General features: G+C 41.4%; 1 protein-coding gene across 1 annotated transcript in view; it reads left to right on the plus strand.

Moving 5' to 3' along the window:
• THADA (THADA armadillo repeat containing) overlaps positions 1 to 17221 on the plus strand; it is a 506671-nt gene that overhangs the window by 233438 nt on the left and 256012 nt on the right. The window contains exon 39 of the mRNA XM_030269014.4: positions 6921 to 6989. The gene's annotated coding sequence lies outside the window, so the exon portion shown is untranslated. The remainder of the gene's footprint in view (positions 1 to 6920; positions 6990 to 17221) is intronic.

Below are 17221 nucleotides of genomic sequence, written 5' to 3' on the forward strand. Positions count from 1 at the left end.
CAAAATGAGTTATAACAAATAAAAGAACTGTGTGATAAAAGATAATCACAATTTACAAAGCACCCTTCTGTATGGGAAGGTGAAAGAAGGGGATACAATTTCACTGGAGATGAGGCTTGCAATTTATTTTACAAGAATTAATATGGAAGAGTCTTAATCTGTTACAAAACACAGTGAAGTTCATTAATTAACAAATGATGTTAGTAAAATAGAAATAATCTCATCTTATTGCTTTTTATCTATATTACCTGTGAGAGTTTCCAGTAAGTATATAAATTGATCTAGAAGATACAGGGTTCTTCGGCTAAGTAGTTACTAAAGTACACTGTCCAGAGTCCAATTCTAGAGCTCTCCTCAACAAACCATCAGTGTTGCTGTCTTCTGGGCCAGCCTTGCCCTGGCATTAGCCCTTATTTTTTTCATATGGTCTGCTTTGGAGACTTTTCTTTTTGCTCTCAGTCATGACCTGCTGATAAGGATGTCCTGAGAATTCACTTTTGCCTATTCAAAACTTGCTGTGGGAGAAGCACAGAAAATACCCAACCACAGTCACTGCATTAGAGCAAGGTCAGGTCATGTAGCAATGAGGTTTTCTGCCAAGGAAGAGCAGATATTTGCAGGACAACAGCTTACAGCTTTCTGCCAGCAGCATCTCACTGGAGCGCAGGTGCTGTGGCAGTGAGTATCAGGGAGGATGCTCCTCCTTGATAGCTGGAGAATGGTGGAAAGCTCTTGACCATGTCACCCTTGGCTTGGCTGCCCCTCTTCAGCAATTGCAGTCAGATGAGGATGGCCCTGTGAAGGGGCTTGTTTAACATGTGGCTCTGTCAGCCTGCAAATTTTGCAGCCACCTATACAGGCAATTGGTTCACAGCGTGGCACAATCAAAGTAATAAATTTAAAAATCAGACTACCAGCGGAGGACCTTCACTTTAAATGTGTTGCATAAAAACCTACTCTGTTGACCTCAGAATAGTACCATGAATTTGAGGAACCTTCTGCTTCTGGAGAACTATGTGCCCAAGCAGAGAAGGAGGAGGAATTCAGAGTGATTAGTGGTGTATTTTGGCGATTTGTCTACCCCTAGATTATCACGGCACTCTTTCCAGTTTGTTCCAGCTTTCATTCTCTATGCAGCCTCCTGTTGATCTCTAATAACATCAGTCATGGTAGGTTTTCTTGTAAACAATTGTGCTTTTGTGTTTCAACACGTTTCACTTCAAAATATGCTAAAGATAAAGGAACATATGAACAAATTATGGAAGACCATCAGGACCGATGGGAACTTCCCTCTGAGATGCTGAGAGAATCTCTGAGTCCCAAACACATATATTGCAAGGTTTTGGTCATAAGTATTTCTCAACAGTTCTTCTGTAGTTAAACTGATAGGATGTGAAAAAGTTCAGGCTTCAGTACCTTTTTGGTTACCGATGGTCCTAAATGCATACTTTGTTTGCCGTTCTGCTGTGACTCTTGCAGAAATATAGTTAACTTGCTAGTACACAAGTGATGTGTGCTGTACCAGCTAGGCTCTGCATCTGCAGTCCCTCCTCAGCATAATGCATGCCTGTGATGCTTTCTGCTGAGCTCCTTGGCTCATTCCTCTTGTTTGTGTTGGTTGTAGAACTATCTAAGGAACTTTTGTGAGATGAGGTTCATGGTGTGGGTTTTGCTCTCCTCCACACCCACTGCTGGGTGCTCCAGAGGTTCTGATCAAATTCCAAGTTTGCTGCAGCAAAGAGCCTTTATCAAGGGAAAGCATGCTGTATGCAAAGCATGTTGAAGTGCCCTCTTATGAAATGAGGTTTGACTTTCTGTGATATCAAAAAGAACACTAACCCAGAATTTAATATATCCTGGGAAATCATATTTCACAATCTAATGCCTGGAGCCCTTTTCTTTTTAATATGAGGATCAGAATTCTAATCTCTCTCATGGTTTGCCTAAGTATTTTATGTTAAATGACAGTAAGTTAATAAGTACAAAATAGTGGGTGGTTAAGCACTGTTTAGCAGCCTAACACTGTCTAAATGGGAAACCTCTTGGTGTAAGATAAGGAGTGAATTTAAAAGAGTAAAACTAAATCAGTGTAGCCACATCTTGTAGACATTCCCTTCTTGATATTAAACCAGATGGGGTTATTTTAGCTTACTGTTTATGAAGGCTTTTAAACTAAATAGCGAGTCTTACCCTGCCTTATCCTGGAACAAAGGTCTATCCACGTAATGGAGTTGTGTTAATGGATCTCTAGCTGCTCAGCCATCTTGGTGGGATTGTTTAAAGCCTTTGAGGTGAGGAGAGCTACTGGAACAGTTGCCAGGGGACTTAGTGAAAAGAAAAAAGCTGACATGTGCTAAATGTGCAGCCACTTCTCTGATAACACGTGATAGTGTGGAACAATGGAGTGGGCAAGCTCGATAAGAATTTCCAGTAGGTTTGCACTGAGGGAAAGGGACTGTGATAATTGTGTAGAAAGTACCTTGCCATAATCTGATGAAATGGCAGCTTTTGAGACATGAAAGGAGTGGACTGGGTGCCTTCTGCCTGAGCCAGCAATGGGCTGCTGAAGGCAGGGTGGAATTATTGTGCTGAGATACTGCTGCGAAAGCTGCTATGAGTATCACCTGCTCTGCCACAGGAGTAATACTGCCAATAGCAGTAAGGTAAGGTCAGACAAGGGGACTGTTAGTATAAATTATAATGGGGTTGTGTCTAAGGGCTTTTTGAAACACCAGTTAAAGTACTTTTGTGAAAGGGCTGCTACTATAGCGGCTCTCATGAGGAGAGTGTAGCATCTCCTGTGGTAATCCTGCATGACTCTATATCATCTTTTTCCATTGTCAGAGGATACCACACAGGATTGATAATAATTTCTTGTGCTTTGCTGAGATATGAACTATGCAACCCTACTTGACCCACCAGTCAGCTTCACTTAAGTCTTTGGAGTGGCTTCTTTAAAGAGGAAAAAAAATTGAATGGATGGATGATGAAGTTTGGTATGTCTTGGATACAGGTAGATTACAAACTATATCTACAAATCCCTGAACATGTTGGGTATTAATCAGCAGCAGAAAGTTTCCTGGATGATTGTACTTCTTTCTAACTAAACCTATTATCCAGAGCTCTTTATTAGATTTTTCCTAAAGTATTGCTATGAGTCCTTCTCTGCTGTCTATTGATTGCTGTGCTTTGCTGGTCGCTTTCATATATGCAAGGGTCCAGCTTGCTCTTTTCTTCCTCCACCTGACACACTTACATTTGCATTTAAATTCCATGGAAGACTCCTCAGACTGCCTGGACTGATTCATATTTGTGACTTTTTTTCACAGATTATTTTGCTGGTGGCTTGTATCACCTGAGTTTCCTGTTTCATTAAACAATTTAACTCTCCCTTCTGTGGGTCCTGGCAATGCAGCTTTGCTGGGCCTGTGTGCTGGCACAGCATAACTGTTTGAAGTGAAAAGAGGTGAAAAATTCACACCACAGAGGCACTTGAAAGTCTTTCCTAGACTAGACAGAGAAATGTAATGTCCTTAATAAGGGTTAGGGTATCATACAGAAGCTGATCTTTTTCAGAGACTACATTGGAACAGTGTGCAACCATTTTAAAGTGTACTAGGGCATACCAGCACTGTTTATGAGTGTGAAAAATGAAGGGACTTTTAGGACAATTTTAAATTCTCTCCACTGCATTGTGGGATGGAGTAAAAATGTCCAATGATGATCAACATCTCTTAATGGGTGAGATTCCACCAGCTCAGCGGGTCTCTGCTTAGTAAGAGAAACTTTGATCTGCTGTTGCATATGTATAGATGAAATACAGAAATATTGTGATATCAGAATGCTCCAAGGATGAATGCTCACACCATGGTGCTATGACTGAGACAACTCTGTAACTGACATCAGCAGATTAAAAAAAAATGCACTGTAAAAAGCAAATTAAAACATTTTCTTTTATTTTTTTTTCCTTTTCAAACTGCCTCGAAAAGGTCTGAATTATATGAAGTTGGCAGGTTCAAGTGTGACTCAACTCATTGTTTTCATTCTCTCATTTTGGCAGCCTTCAGTAATTCCAGATGTTATTTCTCTAACCACACGGAAAAATTCTTATTAAAAAGGGGAGTGGGAGGGAGAGAAAGGAACTGTTTTGCTGCATTTGGTACACTTTTAAAGCAATGCTGATATTGCGTAGACAGTGCTCATGTGCAGCAGGCACTATGGCTAGCTGGAGGCATGCCCAGGAGGAGACAGGCCCAAGATAAAAGGCCCTGTGTTACAGGGCAGAAATGAGAAGAAAGCCAAAAGCAGCTAGTTAGTTCAGTGAAATGGTGTTCTGTCATTCTAGGACTCATTTGTTGGGAGCTGTGAGGCCAGGACAAACGGGGAATTTACCCTGAACCCACTATAGTGAGGAAGCTCAGAGAATTACAGTATCATGTCAAAGACAGAATGAATGTTTTTCTTGCCCTGTGACCATGGGGAATATATAGTTAGCTCACAAACAATGCCTTGCTTTGAATGGAAAAAGGATTCATGTCTGCTTGGATGGTATGCTTTTAGAGCACATGAATCCACTTACTTTGCTTGGCTCACCTAGCATGTCTCAGCTTAGGGAGAAATGCAGAAAGCCCTTTATAATTTAATAATTAGAAGACCTCTCTTATTTAATGAAGGATAGAGGCTTGTGTTTTATCGTAACATGACTTTTCAAGGTGAGTCCAGTCTCTTCTTCTGCATTTTTTGAAGTCTGCTTCAGGATCCAGGAGTTCCAGAGATCTGAACCTGTGCTAGAGGAGCTAAAGGGCACTTCAGAGCCTGAGGTGGAAACAAAAAGTGGTGGGCTGAATCACATAGCTACAGTGCCTCAGACCTTGGCTGAGTGAAGCTGATTTCTTACGCTCAAATCTCTCCAAGAGAAGAGCCCTCAGGATGTGTTCACAGCCCCCCTTTGGAGCCAAACTGCACTCTGTATGATCATTGGTGGCTTGCCTTTCCAGCCCAGCAATAACCTTGGGAGAATAAGCATATAAGCTGACCACTCTTCAAATTTAGTAAAATAATAAATATCACATAGAAGATCATAGACTCTTTCTGAACTATTGTGCAGAGTACTAAATCTTATTAATAAAAGCTGGTCTGGTGAATGCACTTAGAGCAACAGGCTCAGAGCAAAGCACATGAGAGGAAAAATTAGTGTGCTTTTGAGAACTGTAGATTTCCCCACAACTTTTACATCAAAGACCTCAGTGACACCTCCTTATAAGAACAAGTTTTGGAGTCGTCTCACTCTTAGGTGAAAAAATAAAACCCATTCACTATGAAAAGAAAGGTCAGTCTGCATCTAATTGATTGGCTTGCCATGGTTTACCACCCTCCCCCTGCCCAGTGCACAAGCTGCAGTAAAAAGTCATGGTGCTAGCATAAAAGAGAAGGGTTTTCTGTCTGTAGGTGATTCTGTACTGAAAGTGCAGAGAGGTTAAAAAAAAAGAAAACAAGCTCTGTTGGGTCTCTTGTTGGTAAAAGTGAGAACTGTTACTGGAAAATATTTTTTTTTGTGATTAGTTGGTGGTGAGCCATGACTAATGCCTATTGTGCCAGTATGCACTTGTGTTTGGGTTACCAGGTCCCTCTTCCCACCCTTGCTTGTTCTGTGTAGTTGATAGAGCCTGCTAAAACTTGTAATGTAAGGTCTTTGGTGCAGGGACTACTTTTTCAAGATGACTTGCACATTCCTTAATGCAGTAGGGGTCCTGGCTCAGGGCTAAAGACATTATGATAGCAAAAATAGTAAATTCAGTGGTGGTTCTTGGTTGCACTGACCTTTGCAGCATCTGAGTCACTTCAGTTTTGGGACTCTCGGGACCCAGAGCTCATGTTGGGTTTCATTCAGGGAGTGGAAGCCAAGTCTCCAGCCATGTTCATTGTGAAGTTTTCAAAATGGAAAACAATTGTTGATCCAAGTCCAAGACATTTTCTGGCTCCGGTAATCTTGCGTTCAGCATAATCACAATTAAATGCATGCAGTATTTGGTTTAGGGTCTTAGTGGGATGTATTGTGTTAGAAGCAAGAGAAAACAATGCATTTGTTATTAATTTTTGTTTTATTTTAGACCTTTACTTACTTGAGGTTCTCTGGTTTTGTGGCTAACCCTGAGGATCTTTCTGCAAAGCTAACAGTGATTGCTTTACTTTTCAGTAAAAAATAAAAAATGAGAGAGAAGGCCACACATAACTTTTCTCTCCTTCAGGTATTCCAGAAAGTTCTTGCTTTACTAAGATCCATCTGGCAAATTAACAAAAATCTCTGTCCCCAGATGATCAGTGATAAGATACTCTGCTGGGAACTGATGTGATGATGCAATTCTAAGAGCGAAGTGCTTGTTCCAGCATTGACTCTTGGTGACCTACACTGGACTGGATTCAGACAGGGCTGCTACAGCCAGCAGCAGCTGGCTGCAAAGTTATAGCAGCATACATTTTCCAGAGCATACAAAAAGTCTGCTGTAAGGATTAATCCAAAAGGAAAGAAAACATGCTTAGAAACATTGCCTCTAGGTTGGGTTGTGTCCTTCTGCCTATTGCAGGAAGAGAACACAAGAACTCTGCTGCCTGAAAGAAAGATCTAAAGAAGTGAGTTTTCGCATGGAAAGGTTTGATTTTTGTTCTGTTCTCAGGGCACTGTGTTGAAGAGGTGTTTGTATATCTTGGTGACATCAGTTCAAACAAACCATTAAACATTCTGGGTTTTCAAATTCCTATTGCATGAGACAAGGTAGGGAACGCATTGGGAAGTCAAACGTGTCTACCAAAATACTGAACCAACCAGCCAAGCAAAAGCTGACAAAATTGTTGCTGACAGTATTTTTTCCTACAGGTTAAATTAGTTGCAATCTTCAAAAATCTTCATTGATATCTTACAGAATGATGTGTTAGACAGAGATCCTGTCTGTGGACTGAGATCCCACCATTTTATAAGATCCTTCCTAAAGGTAAGTTTAAGAAAAAATGTTCCAGTTTAGAGTCTGTTGATGTCTGAATTCTGTTAAAGAATAAGTATTGGGTGTACTCCAATTCATCCTGGTTCTCTCTACTCAGTTTGCAGGTAGTGGTTTGCTCCAATAGCAATCCAGAAAACCACCATTTGATCATTAATGAGAAATGCTTCTCTAAAGCTGCTGACTATCATTTTTCTGCTCCTTCTCCAAGCACTAGCAAAGTCTGACATCTCATTCCTCTGCACAAAGCAATTGTGTGCAGCAGCTCCACAATTAGATGAATGCTCTATATATGGCAAACTTTTTCTATCTTTCATTCTTGGCATATTGATAAAAAGAATGCTAATGTGCCACCCATAAATTAAGGGTAAATAAGCAATGTGCTATTTATATCCTGTGGTTAGACTCATAAAAATCAATATTGTTTTACCTAAAACCATGAAGTTGCCTCCTGACTACTGTCTAACATTTTTCATAAGAAGGAGGAGTTGAGCATGCTTGGCTTTTCAGCAACAGGGGAAGTGCTATAATTTATAGGTAGGAGAATCAATAGTACCAAGCACAAACTAAGATATATTGCATAGTGAGGTGTGTGAAAGATCCTGAGGCCTGTGACAAATTGGTCTGTCCAGCAGTACAGGACTTTCTTTTGATCCTTCATATAGCTCTCCTTATTTCTTGACTAAATGGAATGCAAATCCCATCAGAAAGTGGAAGAAGGTGGAGTCATTGAGAGTAAATGCTAAGTACATTTTTGCAAGAGATAAGGCAGAATGTAGCCAAATTATACACAAATGAAGAGTTTACACACCAGGAGAGAAATGGCTCTTTGAAAGCCTCTTAAAGGCATAATTGCAACTGATTATTGAGTTATGCAATAACCAGTATTATTGAATACTAACGAGAATGAAGGATAGGTGGACTCTTAAAAATTCTGCAGTTTTTGCATTCAAGGGATGTCTGCCAAAAGTAAGTTTGTCTGAAAGCGATGTGACTATTTCTGGCAATTAATTTTGAGATATAGTTGACATTTTCAGTAGTTTTAAGTTGACTCAGGCAGAGGAGTCTTAGTTATGAAACTGCATAACAGAAATAGGGGAAGCTCCACACAGCAGTCAAAACTACTTGAATTAATGTTGATTATAAAGTGTGACATTTTTAACAGAAAAAGGAAAAAGCAACACTGGAAACTTCCCATAGTGCTGTGAGGATAAGGTGTTACGTTTGTTATCCTAGGGAGCAGATGAGTCTGATCAAAGGCAAAATTGTGACTTGAGAAAGAGATTGAGAGCAAGAGTGTGTGAAATGGATGATGTAGAATAATTCTCAGTGGTCAGACTCTGTGGAGCTGATGGAGATGTTGAACAGGGGCTGAATGCTGACCCTTGCAGGCCCTAGCCTGTCCAGTGTCTGTCATTTTGACGCTATTTGTTGGCAGTTCTTCTCCAGGGCTGAGGTTATCACAGTTGCGTCTGGTCCAGTGGAGACAGGAAGTGTATGAAGAATGGTGGAAAGGCAGGCTTTACTTGGGAACCTTTGCTTAATGGCCATTATGATAATATTACTTCCTGCTGTCCTGCCTTTGACAGTGCTCAGTAATGAGCTAAAAGAGAAGGACAGACTTAGTGGTGCTCCTTATGGTGAAACTCTCCCAGTTTTCAGTAGTGTGTTGCATTCTGGAGCTGAAGCTGCTATCCTTGAGCTTAATAGCCCTTGATGGATCTCTTACATGACTTGGTGCAGCTGCTTTTGGACTCCTTTCAGTGCTGACATTTGCAGTATCCTGGTGGCAATGTGCTCCACAGCTGAATATTAACTAGTCCAAGAAACAATCTTTTTCCCCTTTGTTTCATGGTAACTTTTTCATGGTTTTATTTAGTGTTCTCTCATTTGCCTATTTCTCTCTCTCTGTTACTACTTCTCTCTTCAATAAAAAAGGTGTTGTTTTCAGGTCTATAAATACCCTGATACAACTTTGCATGTGACCTCCCAAAGATATTCTGGTATTTTAAAATGTTAGTCAAACAACATTTCCTGAAGGCCAGTGATATCCATTTGTTGAGTTGGTTGTGTGGTGGGATGGGTGATGGTGACTTACTGCTGTCGACACTTGCAGGGCCTCATGAGAGAGAAGTTAATTACTGGGCTCTTCAGGACTGTCTTGAAAGCAGTTAGACTGACCATTTAAGTATCATTATGTGTAGGTGGGAGACGGAGATACAGTCTAAGAGGCTGTGGTATGACTCAGATGTTGTACTGTGCAGTTAGGATCATAAACTAAATAAAACCATCATCTGTTAGAAATCTTGCATCTGAGTAGTAACTGACAGATGCAGTTTATCTAAAATCTGTAACCGTGTCTCATCCAAGTATTTGTAAGAAGAAACAAGCCAACTTGACTAAGAGTTTCAAGATCGGTCTCATAGTAGTGGTGCCACTGGTAGATGAGTTCATCTACTTAAGAGACTTTAATTTCTAGAAAACTACACTGGAGTAACTGCTTCAGTGATCTCCGCCTGCCTAATACTGTTGCTTTTTATGACAGACAATGTAGGTCTTCCTGTTTACTTTCCCAACCAACAAGTCAGTCAAGTAACCTTTTAGGAAATACTGTAGGCCACTTCTGAAGCATGCCTCACTGCATGGAAACCTTTATTCCTGGGATGAATGATATTCTTAGATATTCATGGGAAATAAACAGCAATAATCCTGACAGGAGGTGTTGGCAGAATGAAGTGTGAAGAGGAAGCGATTAAAGATAAAAGGCAATCTCAGGAGTTACCTGTTGCTCCTTGTGTGATTATAGGTGTGGCTGGAACAGGTCACAACACAACGTAGCACCTGCCAACAACAAGCAAATATAGATTCTGAGTTTGTGCCTCTCCCAGGTGGCCCCCTGTTATATAACCAGGCCGGTCACATCAAATAAAATACTTGGTGCTTAAGACATGCTTTTTAGCTTTGACTGTGTTTCTGTGTAGACTGTACTAGGTGTCTTATAAGCAAAGCTTAAGTGACTCCTACATCAAGCTTCCACGACATTTCATGTTAAAACCTTTACCTTCCTTTTGGTTATAATTATGCAGTGAATGAGGCAGGAGTCTAGGCCGTATGTGATCATGTAATAAGAACTGCCTCATAATGACAAGGGTGGAAAATGGTGGTTGCACCATCCACCTTCATTAGTGTATTTCTCAACCACTGTGAGTTTCACGGGTTGCTTCGTTTTTTCATTTTTCTTTTAGTACCAATGGCCACCTTTCTTACAAAGTTAGTAAAAGTTTTAGGTAACACTATACATACTCTTTACATAAAGAAGGTTGTGCATGTTTTCTGTGTGATAGTCAAAGTATCATTCTGACTTCAGGATAACAGATGTGTATGACAAATGTAGGCTATGTATTTTGTGTGTACTATCATCTTGCGTTTCTCTGCATAGCAAACCTGAATCTTTTGGCTTTGGGAAAAGAGTCAGAAAAAATGAAATTATGGTTAGTACCTAGAGTTTTAAGGGAGCTCTCTGAAGCTAGCTCTCTTCCAGTTTACTGCCTGGAATTGCTACCCCTCCACACCAATTATGTAGCTTATCCTTTTCAGCCTCCATCCACCCTGACCTGCCTTCAGAGAAATCTTCTAAGTCAATGCAGAAGAGAGATGTTTTCCTGTGAGGAGCAGGATGTGCAGGTCTTGCATGGGACATGCTCTTTTCACAAATAGGTAGCCTTTATCCGAGACCTGTCATTTACATTTTAAATTATGTGGTCAAGAGATGAGTGGACTATCCAGTGTAATTAGGACATGCATATGTAGCAGGTGAGTTCACAGGTCCAGATCTGAGCATCCATCCCAAAACCAATGGTGGTGAGAGGAGGAGGTAGAGGGAGGAGATCTTGGTGCTCCATACTGAAACCCCTCCATGCCCAGGTCTGTGTCTGGTCTCTGCTCTTTTAGATGGAGAGAGATTATCACTCTCCCTTATTTATTCCTACCCTTTTCTTTCCTCTTTGTGATTCCTTTGTGCTTGTGTTTGCCTTTGTTGCCAGGTCTCAGCTTGCTCAGGCTTTTCAATAGTTTGCCTAGGTTTAATCTTCTTTGAAAGGTCAGTCACAGGATGAGCACTGTGTCAGCGCAGTTTTGGTCAATCTGGAGCTCTGCAGTTTGGGAAATTCACAGTGTGGCACTCTTCATTAGCTAGAGCAACCAAATTTACCAGGAGCAGAATGCATCACTTATGCAAGTCAAGATACTCAGCAGAACGATTTAGACATAATCACTGAGGTAAGAGGGTGGTTCCGGGATGTACCCACTGTTCTTTAAATATTAGCTCATCAGATCAGCAGTAGGTAAGCATAAGGAGCAGACTAATTAGCTAAGCAGGTTTTTTTGTTGATGAGTCTCTCTAAGGCACTGCCCTGCCTGCGATGAAAAAAGACCGATCTCCCATCTTGCAAAGTGCTGCGGAGAAATTTGCTTAGACACCAGAAATGTTGCTGCATTCCCTCACCTGGAGAGGGAGTAATTGTTTGGGACACACATGATTTGCAGTTCAAATTCCAGCTCCTCCCTGGGTAGGTCTGTTTACTCTAAACTGTTGGCTGAGTTTGGGTCTAAGGGCACTCGCACACACACAAAGGGCAAACAGGTTTGACTTGACTGAGGACTTCACAGCGGGGAGGTTGAAGGCAAATTGCAAAGTCCTAGCAAATGAAAGACATGAAAAATGAAGGAGCATAGTTATGTTTAAAAAGTCTTAAGTATATCCAACTTTTTGTTTCCTTTACTCACAGCTTTGAAGGGAAACTGGCATAAGAGGAAAAGAATAGCTAGGCTGCTCCCAGAAGATGTGTATCTTTCACCAGGCTGTCCTGTGCAGTGCTTCCCCATGTTGTTTCATTCCTGCATCAAGCAAGACTAGGTGGCTTTACCCTCGGAGCTGTCAACTCTGAAAAGGATTTGGACTATCAAAACAATGACTGAACTATTTTTCAAAGTTTCTAGGATTAAATGCTAGTTCTCAGTCATGCCTCCCTATCATTTCACGGTAGATATGCACATACATTCTTTGAAAACACAGACCAGTAACACATGCATTTTTAATTGCTCATAAAGTTTCCTTTGCTAACAACTTTCAAAGCAATTTTTCTGTGTTGTTTCTAATGTTTGGACAGAACAGTCCTTACAGATGTAACACAAAATCTGAACTGTATTTTGCTTTAGAAGAGCAAAGATGTCTCTCACCAGTAGGCTGATGGAAATGTTTCTGATGTGAAGGGAGGGAAAGGAGTCTGCAGAAAGAGGTGAGCTCTGACTCACATCTTTGGAGCTCATAAAGGCTGCGTTTGCATTGGCTTTGCCAAGTGTGCACTACTGAAGGCTTTGCACTGCCTTGGGGGCTCAGTGGAAGCTGTGCCTGAGGAGGGCTCTCATGTAGGCATGAGGTTATGGAAGCTGGTCAAAACACAGCTGTGAATCCTAACAGCATTTGACACAAGAGTGAACTGTTGACTCCAAGCTTCAGTTTGCACCTGCTCTAAGAGCTCTGCACTGCCACAGCACCTCCTGGTGCTGCCCCTAACAGCACCTACACCTGCGCCCCTCAGGTTAGAGCTAGGGCCCACGGTTTTGCTAAGGAAATGATGGTTTGGAAAATTTTCTGCTCTCATCTGGGAAGCAAAACAGAGACAACTTCTTTGATTAAAAGGATATGGCATGGGAAATAAAATGAAGTATAAACAAGACACCAAGGAGACAACATCCATGTTATTTGATATGATCCATACAAAGAAAGAGAAAATTGAAGTCCACCAAAAATTCATCTCACTGAAGCAAACTGAGTAGATGAAGTAGATGTTATGTGAGGAAAAGCTACATTACCCAGTATAAAATTTCAAATTTATTTACTTCAGGTAATACCAAATATTAATTTGTTCAGAGCTCTGGCTCAGTGAATATTCCCTAGCTTTAAGGAAACTCATAACATATGAATCCCTATAAAAGTTTTGAAAGTGAAGTGTAATTTTGCTTTTCACAAGGATTAATATTCAGCAAAAAGAACTATACTGAGTCCAACACTGTTGGTATAGTTTGTATATTGGCATTTGAAAAATAAAAATGGTAGAACTTGTGTGGAGAGTAGGTCAGGAAAGCCAACAGAAAAGTGCTTTCTGGAGACACCACTTTGAGAGAGGAGAGTGATTGTGGACTAAGGCCTTGGAGTAGGAAGGTAAAGACAAATCCTGCAACATTGTGTTGAAAGGCAGCTTGAGCCAAAAGAGATTAATAACGCTAAAAAAAGGGAATCACACAACATGCTGAGTTGGAAGGGGTCCACAAGGATCATTGAGTCAAACTCCTGGCCCTGCACAAGTCACCCCAAAAATCACACCATGTGCCTGAGAGCACTTTCCAAACACTTTTTTAACTCTGTCAGGCTTGGTGTTGTGAGCACTTCCCTGGGGAACCCGTTCTAGTGCCCAGCCATCCTCTGGGTGAAGAACCTTTTTCTAATGTCCAACCTAAACCTCCTCTTGCACAGCTTCAGGCCATCCCCTTGGTTCCTGTCACTGGTCACCACAGAGAGGAGATCAGTGCCTGTCCCTCCTCTTGCCCTCATGAGGAAGTTCTAGACTGTGATGAGGATTGTGCCTTATCAGTGTTCATTCTCACCTGTTGTAGTAATGAGAGCTCTTCTTTTTGGGTGGTTTTTTTTGGTGGTTTTTTTTTTTTTTGTGGTTTTTTTTTTTTTTTGACTGATTGCTTGTTTTTTTGGCTGTTATTTGCTCTGTGAAAGGAAAAGTGAGTGCTGGACATGGTGCCCTTGGGAGAACAAGGGGCCACATGGCAGGGATATGGAATGAAGGAAAATGCTTTCTTCCTGCAACTCTGAGCTGTTGCAATGGTGCTGGTGCAAGCGAGGAACCACTGAAAGCTGTGACAGCAGCTGAGGGTTTATCTCTCCCACACTGGACCCCTTAAAGAGACTAAGGAAATGAGCACCGTGAGCTGGTATTGCAGACAATTTACAGGTATATCCAGGCCCTTCTGTACATAGGAAGCTTTTGCTTGCTTTTGTGTATGTGCTGCCCTGGGTTGTTCTCCTGTTCATTTGCAAGGCATCTGCTGAAATTTAATGACATCTCTTGTACTTTTATTTTAACCCCAGGAAACCTGGGCTGTTGTTTGCAGATTTGAAAATTAGTGGCAGTGTCTGAGATGTTTGTAATTTTCTCTTGGGGAACAAAGAAGAAAATTATCCCTTATAACTTTTGTGAGTCACTGCTGATATTCAAAACTATATACTGTAAAATACATAGTAAAATGTTTCTATAAAAGAAAAAGAATTGTATCCATTCCCCAGGGACAGTGCTGGCCATCCAGAAGTAAAGCAAGTATTTTCACTGAAGAGACAGAAGCTCTTCTCCCCAAGAAGCCTTTCTTTTTCCTCCATCAGTATGTATAAAAGACATACAAAGCCAGCTGCTCAGATGGATTAGAAAGCACTGCACCACGTCAATGGGCACCCTTGTTTGTGTTGTTGAGAAGAGATTTTTAGTTAAGAAAGAAAGAAAGAAATGCCTCCCCTGTAATCGCCACTAACGAGGAGACCCTAGTGAAGTTTTTGTTTTTTAAAAGGCTTTGGCAAAAGACATTTTGGACTTTCGGATTAGTTTATGTTCCCTCCCACTCCCCACTTGATCCTTGAGGATTTGCCTGAGTCATAGATTTTTACTGGTCTTGTTAACTCTGTTGTTATTTTTTTTTCAGTCAAGAGGATAAAGAAATCTTTTGGCGAGAGCCACTCACGGGAGATTAGCTGAGAGTGGACTGAACAAGGCGGTGACTCCCCAGAGGGGGTGACCCCTGACTCCTGGGTCAGGCAGTGACTCATCTTTGCCTCATAGCCAAGGCAAGATGAAGATTCCCTACAAGTGTTTTCTCTGTCCTCACCGATGTCCTTCCATGCAGTGACAGGCAGGGCAGAAGATGAGCTCTATTATGACAGCTGCTGTTCCGTGAAACTGAGGGAAATGATAAAGTGGATAGAATATCAAAGGGTACAGGAACTGTTATTGGAAGGAAACCATAACCTCTTTTACAACCTAAAGGGACCTGTCTGCTTTCCTCCTGTATAATTTTCAGAGCTGCAAGGGTTTTTACTGCACAGCAGCAGTGCTTCAATTCATTGAAGAGCTGAAAGGTAGCAAGAGTGGCTTTTGGAGAAGTTTCTGTTGTAGATGTTAACTCTAGCCAGTACTGATGGTATCGTGGATGTTGTGGTGGTGGCAGAAGGTTATGAGTGAGCTGCTTGCACAAGCTTTATGAATTGAACTTGCTCACTTTGGCTGGGAAGTTACAAGCAATGCGTTTGGGATGCAAAACACAGTATGAAGTAAAGCCAAAAATCAAACTGAAAGCTGACATGTATCAGAGGTCAGACTGTGTGTGTAAGGCTAATATGTAGATGAGTATCATTGAGCAAATGAGTTATGAAGACTAACTCTGCTTTTGATAAAATGGGTTAAGTACTTAAGATATCCACTGTTTTACAGTCTTTGAAATCCTGACTCTTTACCGAAGCAGTCAACTGCATCCTTTTATCAGGTTATCAAAGGCTTGGATCAATTCATGATGAATAAACGTCCAACCTCCTCTACTGAAAGGTCTGTCAGTCATTGTAGCGTACTGGAGGTTGTCAAGAAACAGCTGTGGAGAAGGAACCTTTCCCTCCTAGGTATTGTTAAGGAAAAGTAAAAAAAACGTTTTCATGGTTGGCAGGGGGTGTCAGCTCACACAGTCAGGTTCAGTCATGTGTGTTATTTTTTGTGTGAAGAAACCGAACAGAGCTAAGCAAACCTCCAGTGAGCATTGCACCTTAAAATTACATTTTCCACGTCACAGAAATTAAGCTCCAGTGGAATTTTGCTGCGCTGCCATTCAAAGAATAGAGGGATAGGGAAAAGAGTAGTATTAAATATACTACAGATACTTAAGTATATATGTATTTGATACATATTCGTATGCAAATATAAACATGTAAGAGTTTTGCTTTCTGGCTATTAATTAGTAGTTGATTTCTTGTGCATGGTAGAGAAATGGTCTTAGAGGCCTTATAAAAGGAACAGGCTGCAGGAGCTGTATAAAGGCAACTAGATAGGGTCTCTGTGCATGAGGATGCATGCAAATAGGAGGAAGTTGTATGAAATGCTGGCAAGGAGCAGGAGTAGTCAGGGATGGACAGGTGATCTGCAAGAAGGACAGAAAAAGGAAGGCCTTTAGGATGAAGAATGTGACAAATTTTGTGCCTTTCCAGTATCTCCTTTATCACTCACTCTGTGCAGAGCTCTTTTGGGTTTGGTTTTTTTTTCCAAAAACCCCCACCTGGTTGCAGGTGGTGACTCAGTACACGCAATGCCCACTCAGTACACACAACTTAAAACTGTTAGCCATGGGCAAGCACAGAAAGCTGTAGCATGTATTTCTCCACCAGCAGCAACTGTAATGAATGCATCAAACTCACTTTTTGCCTTGGAAAATCTGAATTAGATAAGATTCAGAGTGTTCCTGTTGGTTGTCAGGGCTTTTCCTTACTGGGCTGAGGGTTCATGGCATATTGCTGAAAGCTCAAGGAGAAGGGTTGCATCTGTTTCACTCTTTGCCTGCAAAGAAACCTCCTTCCATCAGGGTCAGACTGCTGAAGGTAAAACAACAACATGTAACAGCTGATCATCTTTCATGCTGGGCTATCCAGGGCCCTATTCTGCTCTCCTCTCCCCTGCACCTGGCCAGCAGCCTGTCTAGGACTGGTCAGGCCCTGTGTGAAACAGATTCAACCCGCTGGCCTGGAAGAAAACTAAAGTGACAAAAAAGTTCAATTGTTTGCTCCTGGGTTAATGAACTGAATCAGCTCAGTGAAGGCTCTAATGAACATTAGTTTGGTGCAAGAGAAAGGGTGTGTTAGCATGGCTGAGATAGAGAGAAGAAAGGGCAGGTCTGGAGCATGGGACGTGCTACTTTTGGCAGTGATGAACTGTGAGAGTGACTCAACTCTGACATGTAACTTCCCCGGGGGGCTCTTAGTATGGGACCATGAAACAGGAATTCCTTTCAGCAGAACCTGCACGTTGCCTGTCATTATCATAAACAGCCAGCAGCATGTGTGCTGAAGCAAGAAATCCCAGTGCACACACAGGACTCCCAAATTAATTCAGAGACAGAGCAAAGCACAC

This window comes from Taeniopygia guttata, chromosome 3, assembly GCF_048771995.1.
Source record: "Taeniopygia guttata chromosome 3, bTaeGut7.mat, whole genome shotgun sequence".
In the NCBI taxonomy this organism is placed as follows: Eukaryota; Metazoa; Chordata; class Aves; order Passeriformes; family Estrildidae; genus Taeniopygia; species Taeniopygia guttata.